This window comes from Hemitrygon akajei, chromosome 28, assembly GCF_048418815.1.
Source record: "Hemitrygon akajei chromosome 28, sHemAka1.3, whole genome shotgun sequence".
NCBI lineage: Eukaryota > Metazoa > Chordata > Chondrichthyes > Myliobatiformes > Dasyatidae > Hemitrygon > Hemitrygon akajei.
Window position 1 is genome coordinate 24405497 of NC_133151.1, and position 18176 is coordinate 24423672.

At 47.6% G+C, this 18176-nt stretch overlaps 3 non-coding genes across 3 annotated transcripts; 1 reads left to right on the forward strand and 2 right to left on the reverse strand.

Annotated features, from left to right (window-relative positions):
- The first annotated feature begins 984 nt into the window (after positions 1 to 984).
- trnan-guu (transfer RNA asparagine (anticodon GUU)) lies at positions 985 to 1058 on the forward strand. The gene has a single exon. It is a non-coding gene; the product is annotated as a tRNA-Asn (tRNA).
- A 1899-nt stretch (positions 1059 to 2957) lies between these two features.
- On the reverse strand, positions 2958 to 3029 carry trnag-ucc (transfer RNA glycine (anticodon UCC)). The gene has a single exon. It is a non-coding gene; the product is annotated as a tRNA-Gly (tRNA).
- Positions 3030 to 10843: 7814 nt separating this feature from the next.
- On the reverse strand, positions 10844 to 10915 carry trnag-ucc (transfer RNA glycine (anticodon UCC)). The gene has a single exon. It is a non-coding gene; the product is annotated as a tRNA-Gly (tRNA).
- Positions 10916 to 18176: the final 7261 nt, after the last annotated feature.

The window sequence follows — 18176 nt, forward strand, 5'->3', positions numbered from 1 at the left end:
CGAACAAACTTCGAATGACCCTTTGAAGCATCCAGTGCTCGGACATCCCAAAGTCAGATCGCTCTTTCTCATTGGTTTCTTGTTAGTTTTATGGTTAGTACTCCTGTCTGTCACGTGGAAGACGGCGGTTAATTTCCCCGGCAGGGAAATGGTTTTGCTGTTTCTATATTAAATGTAATTGCAACTCGAATTTTCAAAGTAAAATGTAAAGAGGTTAAATCAGAGTATGGGATTGAAGGGATCGGTTCTTTGGGGACGTGGGAAAATCGGTCTGCAGTGACCCCGGAAAGGGAGAGTCTGCCGAGAGGAAGGGACTTTGTGTTCAGCTTCGTAAAATCTCCCCTTAGCGACTCTGTCATTCAGTGTAACACGCGGTGACAGAGAACAAAGTTTCCGGAAATACTGGCATCATCCGCCTCTGCAATATTTTAAATGTTAAACAAAGGTTGTTCCGCTCGATTTAAGGTTTCCAGTTGAAAGAGTCAGAAAGGAGAGAGCGAGTGGAATCGGTTCCTTCACCCAGCTCAGGCCACCCTGCAGAGACTCCGTGAGACTCCTTCCATCTAACTGCGAGCTCGGAGCTGTGAAAGATCATCGACCTGAAACGTGAACTCTGTTTCTCCCTCCACCGACGCTGCTTGACCTGCGGAGTATTTCCGGCTGTTTCAGCTTTTAGTTCAGGAACAGTCCTATTTCTCTGACCCCGGGGTCGGTGCTGTCTTCATCCGTCCTGGGACACAGTGATTATATCCCACGTAAAATATCCTTATTTTAGGAGTGTGTACTCGTGGCCGAATGCTTTATCAATGCACTGGAAATCTATTGGTATTTTCGCTTTTAATTCTGACAAGTATGTGCTTGCAGCGTTTTCTGTTTTATATTGTCCGTCACCCTCTGATGCAAATTATTCATGCAGATTGTGAAAAGCCGGGTCACAGCATCGATTACCAGTCAGCATTTTCCAACGCCGGAATGGACCAGCTTGTCTCTGTGGCGCAATCGGTGAGCGCGTTCGGCTGTTAACCGAAAGGTTGGTGGTTCGAGCCCACCCAGGGACGCTGGTAATCCGGCAGCTTTTACTGTGCGTTACATTGCCCGCTGGGAAACATTGCACTGTCCCTGCTACTGCCCCATCACTTTCAGTGGGAATTAAAAATGTTTTTGTCACGTACCGAGATACAGTGAAAAGTTTCTCTTTCGTACCGTTCATAGAGATCAAATCATTGCACAGTGTATTGAGAGAGAACAAAGTGAAACAATAACAGAATGCAGAATAAAATTTAACAACGACAGGGAAAGCACACTGCAGATAAATATTAAGTGCAGCTTCATAACGGGGTAGATTGCGAGGTCAAGTATCCATCTTACCCTATTCGGGAACCATATGGATATCAGACCAAGCCAGCTCCCCTCTACCAGCATTTACCGCTATCTGGTGGAACTTGACCCCGCTCAATAATTTCTCTTTCGACTCCTCCCATATCCTACAAACAAAATGTTATGTCACTGACATTCGCATGGGTCCCAGCTATGTCTATCTGTTTGTAGGCTGCGTGGAAGAGTCTATCATGACAGTCTATCAATCTATCAGGGTTCGTCTTGTTCTCACCCACCTACCCCCAGCACTTGACTCCAGCACACAATTCACTCTAACTTCCGCCATCTCTAGAGGATCCCAGCACGAAACGCAACCGTCCCCCTTTACATTCTGCAGCGATCGCTGCCTATGTGAATCCCATGTGCGTTAGTCCCTGCCATTGATCTCTCTCCTAGCAGTTATCCTTACAAGTGAAACAAGTGCTACACCTGCCCCTACACCTCACCCCTCATAACCATTAATGGTCCCAAGCAATCCTTCCAGGTAAGACGACACTTCACCTGTGAGTATTGTACGGTCATCAACTGCATCCAGTGCTCTCGGTGTGGTCTCCTGTATATCGGTGAGACCTGACACAGGTTTGGAGACCACTTCAGCGAGCATCTACGCTCCGTCCACCAGAAAAACAAGCGACAGTGGCCACCCCTTTCAATTCCACTTCCCATTTCAATTCCGACATCACAGCCCATATCCTCCTGTATCGTCGCGGTGAGGCTACACTCAGGTTGGAGGAGCAGTACACTATATTTCGTCAGGGTAGCCTCCAACCTGACAGCATGTATAACGATTTCTGGAACTTCTGGTAATGCCCCCTCCTGTCACCTCGTGTTTCTCCCTCCCCTCACCGTCTCACTCTGATTCCTCGTCGTTTTTTTTTCTCCAGTCCGGATGAAGGGACCCGGCCCGAAACGTCGACTGTTTTCCTTTCGCACAGGTGCTGCCTGGGCTGCTGACTTCCTCTAACATTTTCCGTGTTGCTTGGATTTCCATCATCTGCGATTTTCTCTTTGTGCCTCTATCGATGTCGCTGCATACTAAAATATCCATGTGCTGATCTAAAAACATCGTACACACTTCCGTCTCTGAACCTGGCAGCCCGTTCCAAGCACCCGCCCCACTCCGTCTGAAAACCTGAGCCGCACATCTTCTTTAAACTCTCTCCCACTCCGACCTTAAATTCATTCCCGCTGGAATTTCAATTCCCTACGATGGGAAACCAATTCTTTCTATCTCCCCAATCTAGATCTCTCCTGATTTTGTACCTAATAATTCAGTCAAGTTTCCTCTGAGGCTCTGACATTCCAATGAAGGCAAACAAAATCAAACACTTTAATCAGACGACATCCGGGCGACGCTTTACAAAACCCGCCGATCTTTCCTGTGAAGTGTCCATTCTTGTAGAATGTTCAATAGAGCCAGAACAGGATTTAACGGGAAAATACTGAGGGACGTTAATTCAACGATACAGTGAATGATAATTAATTAATCAATCTTACACGTCAGTCGATTACTCGGCCCTTAGAGTCGCGCGTAGACCGGTAAGAGGTTTATTTGTTATGTAGTCTAAAACTGTACAACCTGCGATGGCCGGGAATCGAACCCGGGTCAACTGCTTGGAAGGCAGCTATGCTCACCACTATACCACCATCGCTCAATTACGTTGCAAAAGAGTGAGGCGTCTTCCTTATTTCCATTTGACTCGATCAGTCCCCGAGCAGCTTTCCGTTGGGTCATTCCTCACTCTGCTGCAGGTTCTATTCCGGTAAATGAATGTCACCATCCCCAACAAACCGGAGTTATACAACCCACGGCGAGCATACTCCGGGAATCAGACTGAGTTAGAACCGAGTCGAAGAGATTCTAATGGGGTCCTGCCTCGCGCATCACCAAATGGATAAACAAATCCTTATTATATGTGTCCTTCCAAATCAGACGCTGATGGGAGTCCTTCCTTTGGCCAAACCTGGAAAACAGTAAGAGACTGAATCGCTAAATCCTGAGACCCCTCCTGTCACACAGTGAGAAGGGAATGAATAAAATCGGCAGATCCACAATCACACACAATCAGCAAACTCACATCAGGGTGACTCTGTGAGCTCACCTGCACCTTGACGTCCATGTGACAGATTACACATCCTTGTATATTCCTCGTAAATTACGTGGTTAGTATCCTCGCCCGTCCAGTGAGAGACCGGAGTTCAGTTCCCCGACGGGGAGACCGGTTCCTACTTCAAATATTAATCGAAAATACAAAACAATTTTTGAGCCAAAATTTGAACTTCTCCCTGTGGTGACAGTCGAACACATGCGCAGTGAGGCTCCAACCTTCTATCTGATTGACAGTGTACGGCAGTCCCATCCTCTCACCCATCCCAGCAGCGGCGTTAAAGCAGCTGGCAATGCGGAGTACCCGGGCCCGAAGCGATAAATTGAGGTGGTGGAGCGGAGGACACCTTGGCCCCGTAATCGGAACTGGGTTCTGGAAGGCGACCAGTCATGATAGTCGAGGGAAAGGTGGAGAGTGATTTGGGGGATGATTGTAGAGGGAAGGGGCTGCTGGTGGAAGGTAAATCTATACAGAGTGCTACAGTTTTTCATTGGAATGCATGAAATCTCTTAGTAAATGGAGAGGAATTTTAAGAATTTGTTTTGGTGTTCCCATGGGTGTTGTCTGTGTACAAGAAACATGTTGCAATCACATATATTGTTTAATATTCTAGGTTATGAGTTTGTGGAATAAACACAGTGCAGTGGGGGAGAGGTGCTACCTTTGTGAAGAAAGGTTTATTGTAAAGAATTCTGTCTTCGTCGAAGAATAATGAATGCATACTTATAGAATTATTATATCCACATGGAAAATCAAACTTATGAGCTTTTATAATCCAGGCTGCAAGTTGTCTTTGGAATGTTTGGGAAGAATGCTGAGAACTTATTCTGGTATTTTATTTTTCTGGTGACTTCGTCAGGAATGGTCTCGGCCCGAAACGTCGACAGTACTTCTATAGATGCTGTCTGGCCTGTTGTGTTCCACGAGCTTTGTGTGTGTGTGTTGGTGTTTGAATGTCCAGCATCTGTAGATTTCTTCGTGTTTACAGTTTAGGGGATGAGTGTATTAAGAAACTAGAGTGTATCGTGATGGACAGTGGGAATATCTTTGACAAACAAGAGGCGTTTGAGATTGCCATGGATGATGATTTTATGTTGGCTGAATTGAAATTTGCTGTCAATAGGAGAAGTATGATAGCTCAGGGTTGGATATGGGAAGCTATCATCTACTCTAGTATGTCCCTGAGGCAGCCTAAAAGTAGTTGCTTGAGTTTTATGAGAAGGTCTGGAAGCAAGGAATGTTCCCAGGAGACTGAAAAGTCCTGTGGTGAAGCCTATTGTAAAATATGGGAAAGATCTGACGCTGTCCAGTTGCTAGAGATCTGTTGCTGTCACTTCTCCACTATGAAAAATAATTGCGAAAATGATGGCAATTAGGCTGATTATTGTTTTGGAGAGGAGAGAATTACTTTGTCGCTACTAATGTGGGTTTTGTAAAGGGGGATCTATGATGCCACTGTACTACTGGGAATGAAATTTGCAAATTTTTTGCACTGAAAATTTGAAAGAGTTTTTGATATGCTATGGAGGGAGAGGATTACGATTAAACTCATGAAGTTTGGCATTGGTGGGCGGTTTTGCAAATTGGTATCTTTTTTTATTGAACAACAAGCACAAAATGCTGGTGGAACACAGCAGGCGAGGCAGCATCTATAAGGAGAAGCACTGTCCACGTTTCGGGCCAAGACCCTTCGTCAGGACTAACTGAAAGGAAAGATAGTAAAAGATTGGAAAGTAGTGGGTGGAGGGGAAAATGCGAAATGATCGGCGAAGACCGGAGGGGGTGGGATGAAGCTAAGAGCTGGAAAGGAGTTTGGCGAAAGTGATACAGAGCTGGAGAAGGGAAAGGATCATGGGACAGGAGGCCTCGGGAGAAATAAAGTGGGGGGGGGAGCACAAGAGGGAGATGGAGAACAGGCAGGGTGATGGGCAGAGAGAGAGAAAAAACAAACAAACAACTAAATATGTCAGTGATGGGGTAAGAAGTGGCGGAGGGGCATTAACGGAAGTTAGAGAAGTCAATGTTCGTGCCATCAGGCTGGAGGCTACCCAGCCGGTATATAAGGTGTTGTTCCTCCAACCTGAGTTTGCATTCATTTTGACAGTTGAGGAGGCTATAGATAGACATATCGGAATGGGAATAGGACCTGGAATTAAAATGTGTGGCCACTGGGAGATCCTGCGTTCTCTGGCAGACAGAGCGTAGGTGTTCAGCGAAACGGTCTCCCAGTCTGCGTCGGATTTCACCAATATATAAAAGGCCACACCGGGAGCACCGAACGCAGTATACCACACCAGCCGACTCACAGGTGAAGTGTCGCCTCACCTGGAAGGACTGTCTGGGGCCCTGAATGGTGGTGAGGGAGGAAGTGTAAGGGCAGGTGTAGCACTTGTTCCGTTTACAAGGATAAGTGCCATGAGGGAGATCGGTGGGAAGGAATGGGGGGCAGACGAGTGGACAAGGGAGTCGCATAGGGAGCGATCACTGAGGAAATCAGAATGAGGGGGGGAGGGAAAGATGGGCTTGGTAGTAGGATCCCGTTGGAGGTGGTGGAAGTTACGGAGAATTATACGTTGACCCGACACAGACTGGGAGACCGTTTCGCTGAACACCTACGCTCACACGACCAGAGAAAGCAGGATATAGAGAAAAAACCTGAGTTACGTTAAGAATTAACTAGTAAAGTTAACATATATAGTACAAAATAACATAAATTAAAAGAAAAAACGTAGTTAGGTAGAGCTCATGTGTTAATGCCCATTGAGAATTGAGAACTCGGATGACAGAGGGGAAGAAACTCTTTCTGAGTCACTGAGTGTGCCTTCAGTCTTCTACACCTCCTTCTATGTGGTGGGGATCCTTAATAATGGTCGTTGCCTTCCTGAAGCACCGATCCTTGAAGATGTTGGATACTACCCATGATAGCACTGACTAATTTTACAAGTTTCTACAAATTATTTTGTTCTTGTGCAGTAGACCACACCTGCCATACCGGATGGAGATGCAGCCAGTCAGAATGTTCTCCACTGTACATATGTAGAAAGATTTTAGAGTTTTAGTTGACAAAAAAAAAATCCTCGAACTCCTAATGAAATATAGCTGCTATCTTGCCTTCTTTATAACTCCATCAACATGTTGCATCCGGGTTAGTTGCTCAAAGATGTTGACACCCAGGAACCTGCAATTGTCCACTCTCTCCACTTCAGATCCCTTGATGAGAATTGGTTTGTGTTCCTTCATCTTACCTTTCCGGAAGTCCACAATGAACTCTTTGGTCTTGCTGACATTTAGTGCGAAATTCTTGTTGTGACAACACTCAACTAACTGGTATATCTGACTGTTTTACGGCCTATTGCCACCATCTAGATTTCTGCCAACCATTGTTGTATAATCAGCAAATTTATTAATGCTGTTTGAGCTGTGCCAAGCCACACTGTTGTGAGTATAGAGACAGTAGAGCACCTGAGCTAATCACACAACCCTGCGGAGTGACAGTGGTATTTGTCAGTGAGGTGGAGATGTTATTTCCAGTCCGCAGAGATAGGGGTATTCCGGTTAGGAAGTCATGGATCCAGTTGCAGATACCTTGGTCCTGCAGGTTGAACGTGGAGTGATTGGGGAGAGAGAATTCATTTCCGCACTGGGAGTGGGCCGAGTCAAGCGAGGAAGAGTGAGGAGAAGTTGCCGGTGACTATCATTGCTGCTTCCTCTCCCCTGACCATGGGAAGACAGTTTCCCATTAGCCCGTTTCTCTATGTCTGTTGTTGGTGTACATTCAGTATGCTGAGTGGCGAGTCCCATGGGAGCTGAGTGTGGAAATGCATGTTGTGTCCATCTCTCTTGTTCTACTCCCGGATCGGTGCCGGGAAGTGGTGGAGTTTGTCTGTCCATTCCTTGGTTTGCAGCTGCCTCCATCTGCTGCTCAGAAGAAGCTGAGGGCTGCAGTGCTCGAGAGACCTCACACACTGGCACTGGCTGCACCAGTCGCTGCAGAGAGTGTCAGCCTTTTACCTCTTTCAGTTTCCTCTACTGCGGGAAAGACTTCAATGAACGCTAATATTCCCTACAGCTGAGGCTTAAGGAACAGAGCAGCGGCTCAATCTCTCCCACACAAGGTGTCTTACAGAGAACAGAGACACTGACAGCTAATTCGTTCCACAGTCTCAGACAGCAGAGACGTTCACCCCCATCCTGAGCCCAAGACCCAGACACAGATTTCCAACACAACAGTTACACTGAACCACTGACAGTTTCATTGTCATACATTGCACCAAAACGTCCTACAGGTGTAGACAGTGACAAATCCCAAATCCCCACACACGATTTAGTTTTAATTGGAGAGGTGGGAAAGTTCAAAGATGATTTTCAAGGTTTAGTCCTGCAGAATGGTATGGGGCATGGAACACATGGCCTGGGTTGGGAATGGAAGTGAATGTGAGAATAGCGTTCAGTCGGCTTTTCAAGTGACAGAACAATGTGCAGGAATGGAGGGGTGTGGGCCCTGCAAAGACAGAAGGAGCTAGTTTAATTTGGCATCTTTATCAGCTGAGACTCTGTGGACCTGATCACATTTCTCCATGACGGCAACGTCTCGTCGAAAGCTTTCATTTTCAGGAAAGAAATCTAAATGGGAATTTTTAAAAAATTGAATGTTGCACCTCATGCTTTTGTAGGCATGAAGCATGCCGTCAACCATCTGCACGTAGCTCGGTTCGCTGTAGTTGCTGAGAATTTAGTCAACAACTTCCTTGAATACCTTCCATGTGATTTTCTCTAGTCCCACTCGAAGCTCTTTGAATTCCTGGTGTTGATGGCCTGTTTGATTTGTGGACTAACACAAGTGCTTCTCTTAATCTTGGCATCACGCAATTTGACTTGTATAATGAACTAAAGACATACAGCAGACGATGTCAGAAATACGGTGTGTGATAGGGACTTTGCAGCCTAAATTCATAAGATATTCCCAAAAGTATTCAGTAAGCAAAATATTTGTTGTCCGGTGTAATTGGCCATGAATGTGACGTTGGGGAGGGAGGCTGAAGCCTACAGGAAGCTATCAGTGAACTGGACAGGTCAGCAGATGGAATTTTATTTGGGGAGCTGAGGTAGAGCTGGTGGGGAACCCAAGCAAGTCCAGGAGACACAGAGTACACTATGGCATCTGGAAAAGTATAGAGAGGCAGAGGGACGCTGGAGAGCATGTGAAATGAACCCTCACGTTAGGAGGACAGAGCATTCGATAGGTTTTAAAGGTGTATGAGAGGCCTACTTTTGTTGGCTGAAGGTGCAGAATATCAGAGGAGGGAGCTCAGGTGGAATTGTATAAACACAAGTGGGGCCACAGCTGGAGGTCTGGGTCCAGCCCTGGTCAGCGCACCACAGGCTCACACCAACATCGAATTGAGCAGGAATCCTCACTCAGCCCCACACACCTGTTCTGTCATTTAATGTCACGGCTGTCCCGTTTAAATATTAAACACCATATTCCCGTCTGCCCACAGGAACATGTGGAAGAAAATGCCCAGAGGCCGGCGTCCGAGTGTCAGTTCTTTTTCCGCAACAACAAAAGGCGATGAGGATATGGGATTCTCGTAAGACGCTCCACTCACTGGGAAGGACTGACGAGGCGGATGGCTTAGCAGTATCCCCAGAAGAACCCGAGTGGAAAAAGGGGACTTTCGAAGTTAGGGATGGCACCGGCATCCTAGCTGAAAGGGGGACTCAAGAGGTAGCTACCGACGAATGGAGGATACGGAGGGACCTCTCACGGAATTCCTTTACACCGGTGAGCGCTGTAAATTGCTTTATTTCTGAACGTGCAGTATAGCTCAGTTCTCTCTGCAGAACGATGGGAGGTGTCAGCAGTCGAGCGGCAAAAGCTGCTCCTGATGAAAGAATAAAGGCGCCAGGAGTCCTGAGAACTGGCAGAAAGACCAACAAATGAATAAAAATGGTAAAGAAAGCCCGACAAAAGGTAGGAGACCTGCTGGTCCCTCCGGGATCCCCAGCGGACACCGTCATAAAAAGAACTGGAGATGTTCGAAATGCAGTCAGTCTCAGCAACGATCTGTATGCAGGTCACAGAGAGATTGGCCGTATGGCGATCTTTTAAGATTCAATTAATTCAAACCTGGTGGGACGAAGTAGCTAACGGGTATATGATGGGCTGCTTTGAAAAATCGGTGGAGGTGGCAAAGAGGCACCAACCCCCAAAGCAGAAGAATAAAGAAAAGTCCCCCGGTTACTCCACCACCCGATCCTGCTATGCCTCAGCCAACGACCCTAACCCCCTTTCCTCTATACCCGCAGGTACCCCAAATGGTATCAGGTAAGAGACGGATTCACGGTCCCAATATCGGACCGGACGGAATGATGGATGAAATAATAGCGATGTCTACTGCTTGGCAACAGCAGAACCGGGCCACAAAACCGCTGGTTCCCGCGACTGAGGTTCAGGAGGGTCCAACAGAACCCGAACAGGGAGTTGTAAGAGGAGCTCATGCAGATAGGGTACCCAGATCGCCTGTGCTGACTGGGAGCAAGGCGAAACCGCCCTCGTCTGACTCGTCCACTTCCCATGCAGCTCACCAAGCACCGAAAATAATGATTGGAAAAACCGCCATCCTGAAACCATGGACCCCAGCCGAGGATAAGGAAACGGTGGCCGAGGCGCCTAAACCCCAAAAAAGGCCTGCCACCTTCCTACATTAGCTGGAGCAAATGTGTGAAGTTTAGAAACCCCTCCCGGGCGATTTGCGGACTCTTTTAAAATGTGCATACGGCAGCTCTTAAGCTGCGCTAAAAGACACTGTACAAGTCCCGACCGGGGAGAATGGTGACTGGCGACCCGTTCCAAGCACCCACCCCACGCTGTCTAAAAACATGACCGGCACATCTTCTTTAAACTCTCTACCAATCCGATCTTCAATTCATTCCCTCTAGAATACTGTACCTGGGAAACCAATTCTGACTGTCTGCCCAATGTATATATCTCTCCTAATTTTCTACCTCACAATTCAGTCGTTTCCTCTGAGGCTCTGACATTTCAATGTAGGCAAACAAGTTCAAACACTTTAATCAGACGACATCCGGGAGAAGCTTTGCAAACCCTGCCGATCCTTCCTGTGAAGTGTACATTCTTGTAGAATCTGGAATAGAGTCAGAAGAGGACTTAAAGGGAAACTCTTGAGGGACGTTAATTACATCTCTGATCCACGACACAGTGAATGATAATTAATGAATCAATCTTACACTCACAGCGTGAATTAGCGTGAGTCGATTACTGAGCCCTTGTAGTTTCGCGTAGACCGTGTCTATGTAAGAGGTTTATTTGTTATGTAGTCTAAAACTGTACAACCTACGATGGCCGGGAGTCGAACCCGGGTCTACTGCTTGGAAGGCAGCTATGCTCACCACTATACCACCACCGCTCAATGGCGTTGCAGAAGCATTGAGTAGTGAGGCGTCTCCCTTAGTTCCATGTGACTCGATCAGTCTCCAAGGTGTTTTCTGCCGGACCATTCCTCACTCATATTCCGGTATCTTAATGTCGCAATCCCCAACAAACCGGAGTTATACAACCCATGGCGAGCATACTCCAGGGGTCAGACCGAGTTAGAACCGAGTCGAAAAACTACTAATGGGATCCTGCCTCGCGCATCGTCAAATCGATAAATAAACTCTGATTACAATTGTCCTTTCACGCCACACGCTGATGGGAGCCCTTCCTTTGCCAGACCTTAAACACAGTAAGTGACTGAATCGCTCAAGTATCCTGAGACGCCTGTAGTCACACAGTGAGAAGGGGATGAAAACAATCGGCAGATCCACAATCAGCAAACACACATCAGGGTGACTTTGTGAGCTCTCCTGTACCCGGACGTCCATATGACAGATTACATATACTTGTATATTCCTCGTAAGTATTGCGGTTCGTATCCCCGCAGGTCACGTGAGAGACCGCAGTTCAATTCTCCGATGGGGAGACCGTTTCCTACTTCAAATAATAATCGGAAATACAAGGAAATTTTTGAGCCAAAAAATTGAGCTTCTCTCTGTAGTGACAGTGGAACGCATGCGCACTGCGGCCCCAACATCAGTGATTCGGAGGATGATTGTAGAGGGAATGCGCTGGTGGTGGAGACTGATTTGGAGGATGATTGTAGAGGCAATGCGCTGGTGGTGGAGACTGATTTGGGGGATGATTGTAGAGTGAATGGGCTGGTGGTGGAGAGTGATTTGGGGGATGATTGTAGAGGCAATGGGCTGGTGGTAGAGAGTGATTTGGAGGATGATTGTAGAGGGAGTGGGCTGGTGGTGGAGAGTGATTTGAGGGATGATTGTAGAGGGAATGGGCTGGTGGTAGAGAGTAATTTGGAGGATGATTGTAGAGGGATTGGGCTGGTGGTGGAGACTGATTTGGAGGATGATTGTAGAGGCAATGCGCTGGTGGTGGAGACTGATTTGGGGGATGATTGTAGAGTGAATGGGCTGGTGGTGGAGAGTGATTTGGGGGATGATTGTAGAGGGAATGGGCTGGTGGTAGAGAGTGATTTGGAGGATGATTGTAGAGGGATTGGGCTGGTGGTGGAGAGTGATTTGGGGGATGATTATAGAGGGAATGGGCTGGTGGTAGAGAGTGATTTGGGGGATGATTATAGAGGGAATGGGCTGGTGGTAGAGAGCGATTTGGAGGATGATTGTAGAGGGATTGGGCTGGTGGTGGAGAGTGATTTGGGGATGATTGTAGAAGGAATGGGCTGGTGGTGGAGAGTGATTTGGGGGATGATTGTAGAGAGAAAGGGCTGGTGGTAGAGAGTGATTTGGAGGATGATTGTAGAGGGAATAGGCTGGTGGTGGAGAGTGATTTGGAGGATAATAGTAGAGGGAAGGGGCTGGTTGTGGAAGGTAAATCTAGACAGGGTGGTACGCATTGGTATTTTTCAATCAACTTACAGTTTTTCATTGGAATGCATGAAGTCTTTTAGTAAATGGGGAGAAAGTTTAAGAATCTGTTTTGGTGTACCCGTGGGTGTTATTTGTTTTCAAGAAACGTGTTGCAGTCACGTACATTGTTTAATATTCCGGGTTATGAGTTTGTGGGATAAACACAGAGCAGAGGGGGAGGAGTGCTACCTTTGTGAAGAAAGGTTTATTGTAATGAATTCTGCCTTCTCTGGAAAATAATGAATGCATACTTATAGAATTATTATATCCACAAGGAGGAATCAAACTTATGAGCTTTTATAATCCAGGCTGCAAGTTGTCTGTGGAAGGTTCGGGAAGAATGCTGTGAACTTATTCTGGTAAAATTATTTTTTTTGTGGTGACTTTAACGCACATATTGGTCTTTGTGGCAGTAAGACTACAGAAGCTAATGGGACTGCACTAGATAAGTGTCTGGAAGAAACTGATGTAGCCTATTTAAATGATGGTACAGTGATAAGAGTGGATATGGCACAGCGGGGAAGAAGCCATCAAGAAAGCAGTCCAGCGCCACGGGGATCTAGGGGAAGTTACTCGAGGCCTGCAACGGAAGGATAAAGGGCCTTCTGATTTCATAGCAAGGTTTAAGAACACGTGGGAGGAATACGCACGGTCCCCTGCAGCGGAACGGGTCGTTGGCTATCCAGACCGTCCTCAGTTGCAGGCTTCCCCAGCAGGCGCAAATTTTTCAGATGCATAATATGAACTGGCAAACCATGGCCTGTCCTGAGATAGTTACCACACTACTGAACATGAATAGAGAGGGACTCTTTGTGGGGCCACGCGATGCACTTAAGCCACCGAAGACGCAGTTTTACAGGCAGAACAGGAAGGGGAGAAATGGCAGAGAGAATTGCAAGGACTATAAAAGAGACAAGTCCAATGATATCTGCGGCAAGTGTAGGAGGAAGGGACTCTGGGCTAGGGAATGTAGAAATACCCTTGCCAGAGAACCTCCTCGATCAACGGGTGCCATCGAAAGGGAGGGCCCCTCCTTTACCTATAATCACCCATTCTCGACAGAATAGGGGTGCCCATGGGGGCGGCTGTATAGGGGCCGGCAATATCAATTTCCCAAGACTCCGAAACGCAAAATATGGTAATATTTAAAAATAGGAGACGCCCATTTACGAGCCTGGTTGGATACCGAAGCCACCCTGAGCTCTGTAGCCCCTTCCCTGAGATTACCCTTAAATCGTAACAGGGTGGTAACCGTGGGAGTAGCAGAGATCCCGTTATCAGAGCCTCTGTCGAAAAATGTCACCCTACCGCTAGGAGATAACATTATAGAAGCTGTGATAGTGTCTAACACTACTCCTTTGCCTTTGTTGGGAAGACAAGCTCTCTGCAAGCTGGGAGATACCATCTTTTGCACTCCTCAAGACATGTATATGGACATACCTTCGCCCCATACCCATGAGTTAGTCTCGCTGCTGCATACGTTTGAGAGTAAAATCGAACACATACTGTATTGCTGGCAGCTTTCTGAAAACGCTTTCGGTGTAAAATATATGCCTTGTGAGCAGAGGTTTAGATAATATGACTCCGAAGCCCCCTGTAGAGGTGGTTCGGGCACTGCTGGAAGTAGCTCAATATCCCAATCGATTGCATTGCAAGATGATCCCGACTATCCGTTTATGAGGGCCAGAAGATGAAAGTACACCCAGAACCCTACCTCTATTTCGAGCCAGAAGGTTTAGACGTCCCAGTACGTCTTTCTAAAGAGCAGCTAGAGCTGTACCTCCCTGAAAAGTCTGTGCCTCATCTAACTCTACAGTACGACCCCCTTATCAGGCAAAGCTAATGGGACTGATGATTAAACGCTTGCAATCCAGCCCGGTAGTGGGGTGTGTAGGAAATTTTGAATGGTACGGATCGGAAGAAGGCTGACGATACCTGCCCGGGATCTCCCGGTCGCTGGAGGCACCTGTGGCTGAATGTCAGCGGCAGCAGCTCCCTTTACCAACTGATAGAGGGGGCCGGTGGCACTAGACACAGTGGCCACCGAATTATGGGCTCTCCACAGAACTCACGTAGGCCGAGCAACCTCTGCAAAGGACCATCATGTACTGTTGGGAAAGAAGGCGGTACTGCCCAGTGTCAGACAGTACCGATTGGCCCAGAGGCAGAGGAGGGCATAGCGCCTCTAATAGTCTCCTTGCTGGAAGAAGGGGCCCTCAAGCCTAGAGTTAGCCCGTGCGATACACGAATATTGCCCATACCCAAAGTGGGGAGACTCAATGAATGGCGTTTTGTGCGGGACTTGCGAGCCATAGCACACATTGTTATTCCCATAGCCCCAATTGTACCGGCCGTCAACACGATACTTTCTTCTATTCCATCGGAGGCCACTACATACACTGTAATTGACTTGTGCTCCGCTTTCTTCTCCATACCACTGCACATTGATAACCAGTACTTATCTGCGTTTACCTACAAGGGACAACTGTACACTTGGACTCGTTCCCCTCAGCGGTACTCTGAGAGCCCAGCCGTCTGTGCTGCTGCCATCGAGCATGACTTGGATGAATGCCACCTAGAGGAGAATTCCGCATTCATACAGTATACTGACGAACTGCTGCTGGCGTTCTCCACCCTGCCTGAGTGCGTGCAAGACTCTCTAGCAGTGCACCAATTAATAGGAGAACGGGGCCATCGAATATCCAGGACTAAATTGCAATTCTGCCAGCCCCTAGGTTTCACCCTGAAGGCGGGCACTCGGGAAAGTCCTTGCCGCTGGATCTCGATCACTCGTGCGAAGTGCGAGTGCCGCATGCTGCAATGCTGCTCTTAAAATCTGCAGCCACTCAGCACTTCACTGCCTCCCGCCGCACGGACTACGAGGTGATCCTCCTCTCACACCCCAATTACACTTACCAACATTCGCCGGCGGTCAACCCCGCCACCTTCGCACCGGAGCCGATGGAAGACTACGACCACGACTGCCTGGTGACGGTCCAGCACTCCACCTTCCCGAGGGTGGATTTGCGCGCTGACCACTTACCAAATCCTGATCTGATCTTTACTGACGGATCCTCGCAAAGAGCTCGAGATGATCTGCTTCTGGCCGGCTACGCTGTAGTGGACCCACATCACGGTGTGTAAGCCTTTGCCTTTCCGCCTTCGCCCTGACCCAAGGTACTTCAGCACAAGTAGCCGAAATTTTCGCCTTGACACGAACGTGCTGCATGCGCCTTCAGTGTAGCGCATGATTTTGGAAAAATATGGAAAAACAGAGGGTTCAGCACCTCGTCGGGAAAACCCATCAAACACTCCCGACTAGTGTTAATACTGCTGGAAGCCATTCAGCTACCAACCCAGATAGCTATCATTGAGAGCGAGGCCCACACGAAGGCAAACGATGATCTTCAAACGTAAAATCAAAGTCTACTGTGACGAACGTATTCTGTGCTGCTGACAATATGCCTTTCAGTCAGAATGATTAAAATAACTATGTTTGTTCTTCTTTGTTCTAAGGATTATCACGTGTTTGATATATTCTTTTAGTCTGTCTGATACACTCTTTTGAGAAATTAGACTGAAGTAAATGTGTAACTGCTCAAGGACATATCCTGCAACTTCGCTACTCAGCAGAACTGCCATTGAAGTCCCCCCTTCTATTTTATGTGTTTTTCTCCTGTATGCTTGGGATATAATTAAGAGCGTGACCCTTTGTCAAGCAGAGTCTCGGAACTCCGCTTTTAGTAGGCTGATGTCTTCCATGATATCATGCTAAATTAAAGGTGTTCTGATACGATCTCGCTCCGTGCCCGAGTGTTAGTTCTTTTTCCGCAACAAAAGCCTTTGCTCGCCGAAGCCGCCGAAGACTCTGCAAACAGAATCGCTGCCCCTCACCGTCAGAAACTTGATCCAATGAGACCTCGGGTGTAGATAGCTACATGAACGCTAGCGGTATGGAGGGCTCTGGTCCAGTTGCGGGTCAAAGGGACTAGGTAGAATAATAGTTCGGTGCGTCCGCCCGTACACCTAAACCCCGGTACCTGCGTAAACCAATCCTGTCCTTCCTCCAGCCAATTTTCAGTAATTACCACAAACATCATAGTTCCCAACAGCTCCCCAACCCTCCCCAACAGCTCTAGTAAACATACCCGCCAGGATATTGGTTCCTTTCCTGTTAATGAGCACCCCGTCCTTTTTGTACATGTCAAACATTCCCCAAAAGAGATCCCAATGATCCAGAAATCTGAACCCCTGCCCTCTGCACCAACTCCTCAGCCACGCCTTCATCTGCCATAACTTCCTGTTCCTACCCTCTCAATCTGGTGGCACAGGCAGCAATCCTTAGATTACCACCCTTGAGGTCCTGCTTTTTAACTTTTTTTCCTAACTTCTTTCCTAACTCCCTATATTCCGTCTTCAGAACCTCATCCCTACTCATGGACCACGACATCTGGCTGCTCACCCTCTCACCTAAGAATACCGAAAACTCGATCCGAGATATCGCGGAGCTTGGCACAAGGGAGGCAACAGACCATCCGGGATTCTCGATCTGTCCCACAGAACCTCTTATCCGTCCCCCTAACTATCGAATCCCCTTTCACTACTGCTCTCATCTTTTCCCTCCTTCCTTTCTGAGCTGAGGGTCCTTTCTCGGTGCCAGAGACGCGACCACTACAACTTGTCCCTGGTAGCTCGTCCCCACCAACAGTATCCAAAACCGTATACTTATTGTTGATGGGAGCAGCCACAGGTGTGCTCTGCTCTTTCTGTCCCCTTTCCTGACAGGCACCCAGTTACCAGTCTCCTGACTTTTAGGGGTGACTGTCTCCCTGAAACTCTGGTCTATTACTGCCATGTCTCCCGAATGATCCGAAGTTGATCCAGCTCCAGCTCCAGTTCCCTAACTTAGTTTAACAGGAGCTGCAGCTGGATGCACATTCTGCAGGTCTAGTCGTCAGAGGCAATTGTGCTGTCCCTGACTTCATACATCTTACAATTGGAGCACTGGACTGCCCCATCTACTGCCTGCATTACCAACTCCTACGTTAATTAAATTAATTGGGTTTGGGTATTTGATCCTCCAAAATATTCCGCCTGGGAATTTAAACTGGAGGTGGCAGTGTTTTTTTTTACGAGGTTGACTTGCGAGTTCGATATCAACCCGGCAGGGATGGAGAGCGCGCTCGGGAGCGGACTGTCACTGGATGAACTCGGGATCCTCCGTCCTCGAGCCCGGCGCTGACCACACTGCGCCTCCAGCTGACCGAAGTGTTTTTAAAGAAACTTACCCTGCCTTACCTCACTGGAAGCAAGCTCGTCCTCAGTCTCTACTCGCCGAGGCCGCCGGAGCCTCTACAAACAGAAAGCTTCAGAAACCTGATCCAATATGACCTCGGGTTTAGATAAGTACATGGATGGTGGGAGTATGGAGGGCTACGGTCCAGATGCGGGCCGATGGGACTAGGTAGAACGATAGTTCTGTGCGTCCGTCCGTACAACTGACAGCCCGGACTTCACGATGAAGGGTCATCGGCTATTAATATAACAGAGGATGTAAACAGTATTTTTCCACATATGCAGAAATTTAAAAACAAAGGCAAGAGTGGGCATTCGTCGGTAGAAATAGGTGAAAAAGAAATGGCGGAGATGGTTAATATGTACTTTTCCTCCGTCTTTTATGTTGAGGGTACCGACAGCATGCCAGAAATTCGAGAGGATCAGAGACATAAAGGAATGTAGTTGCTA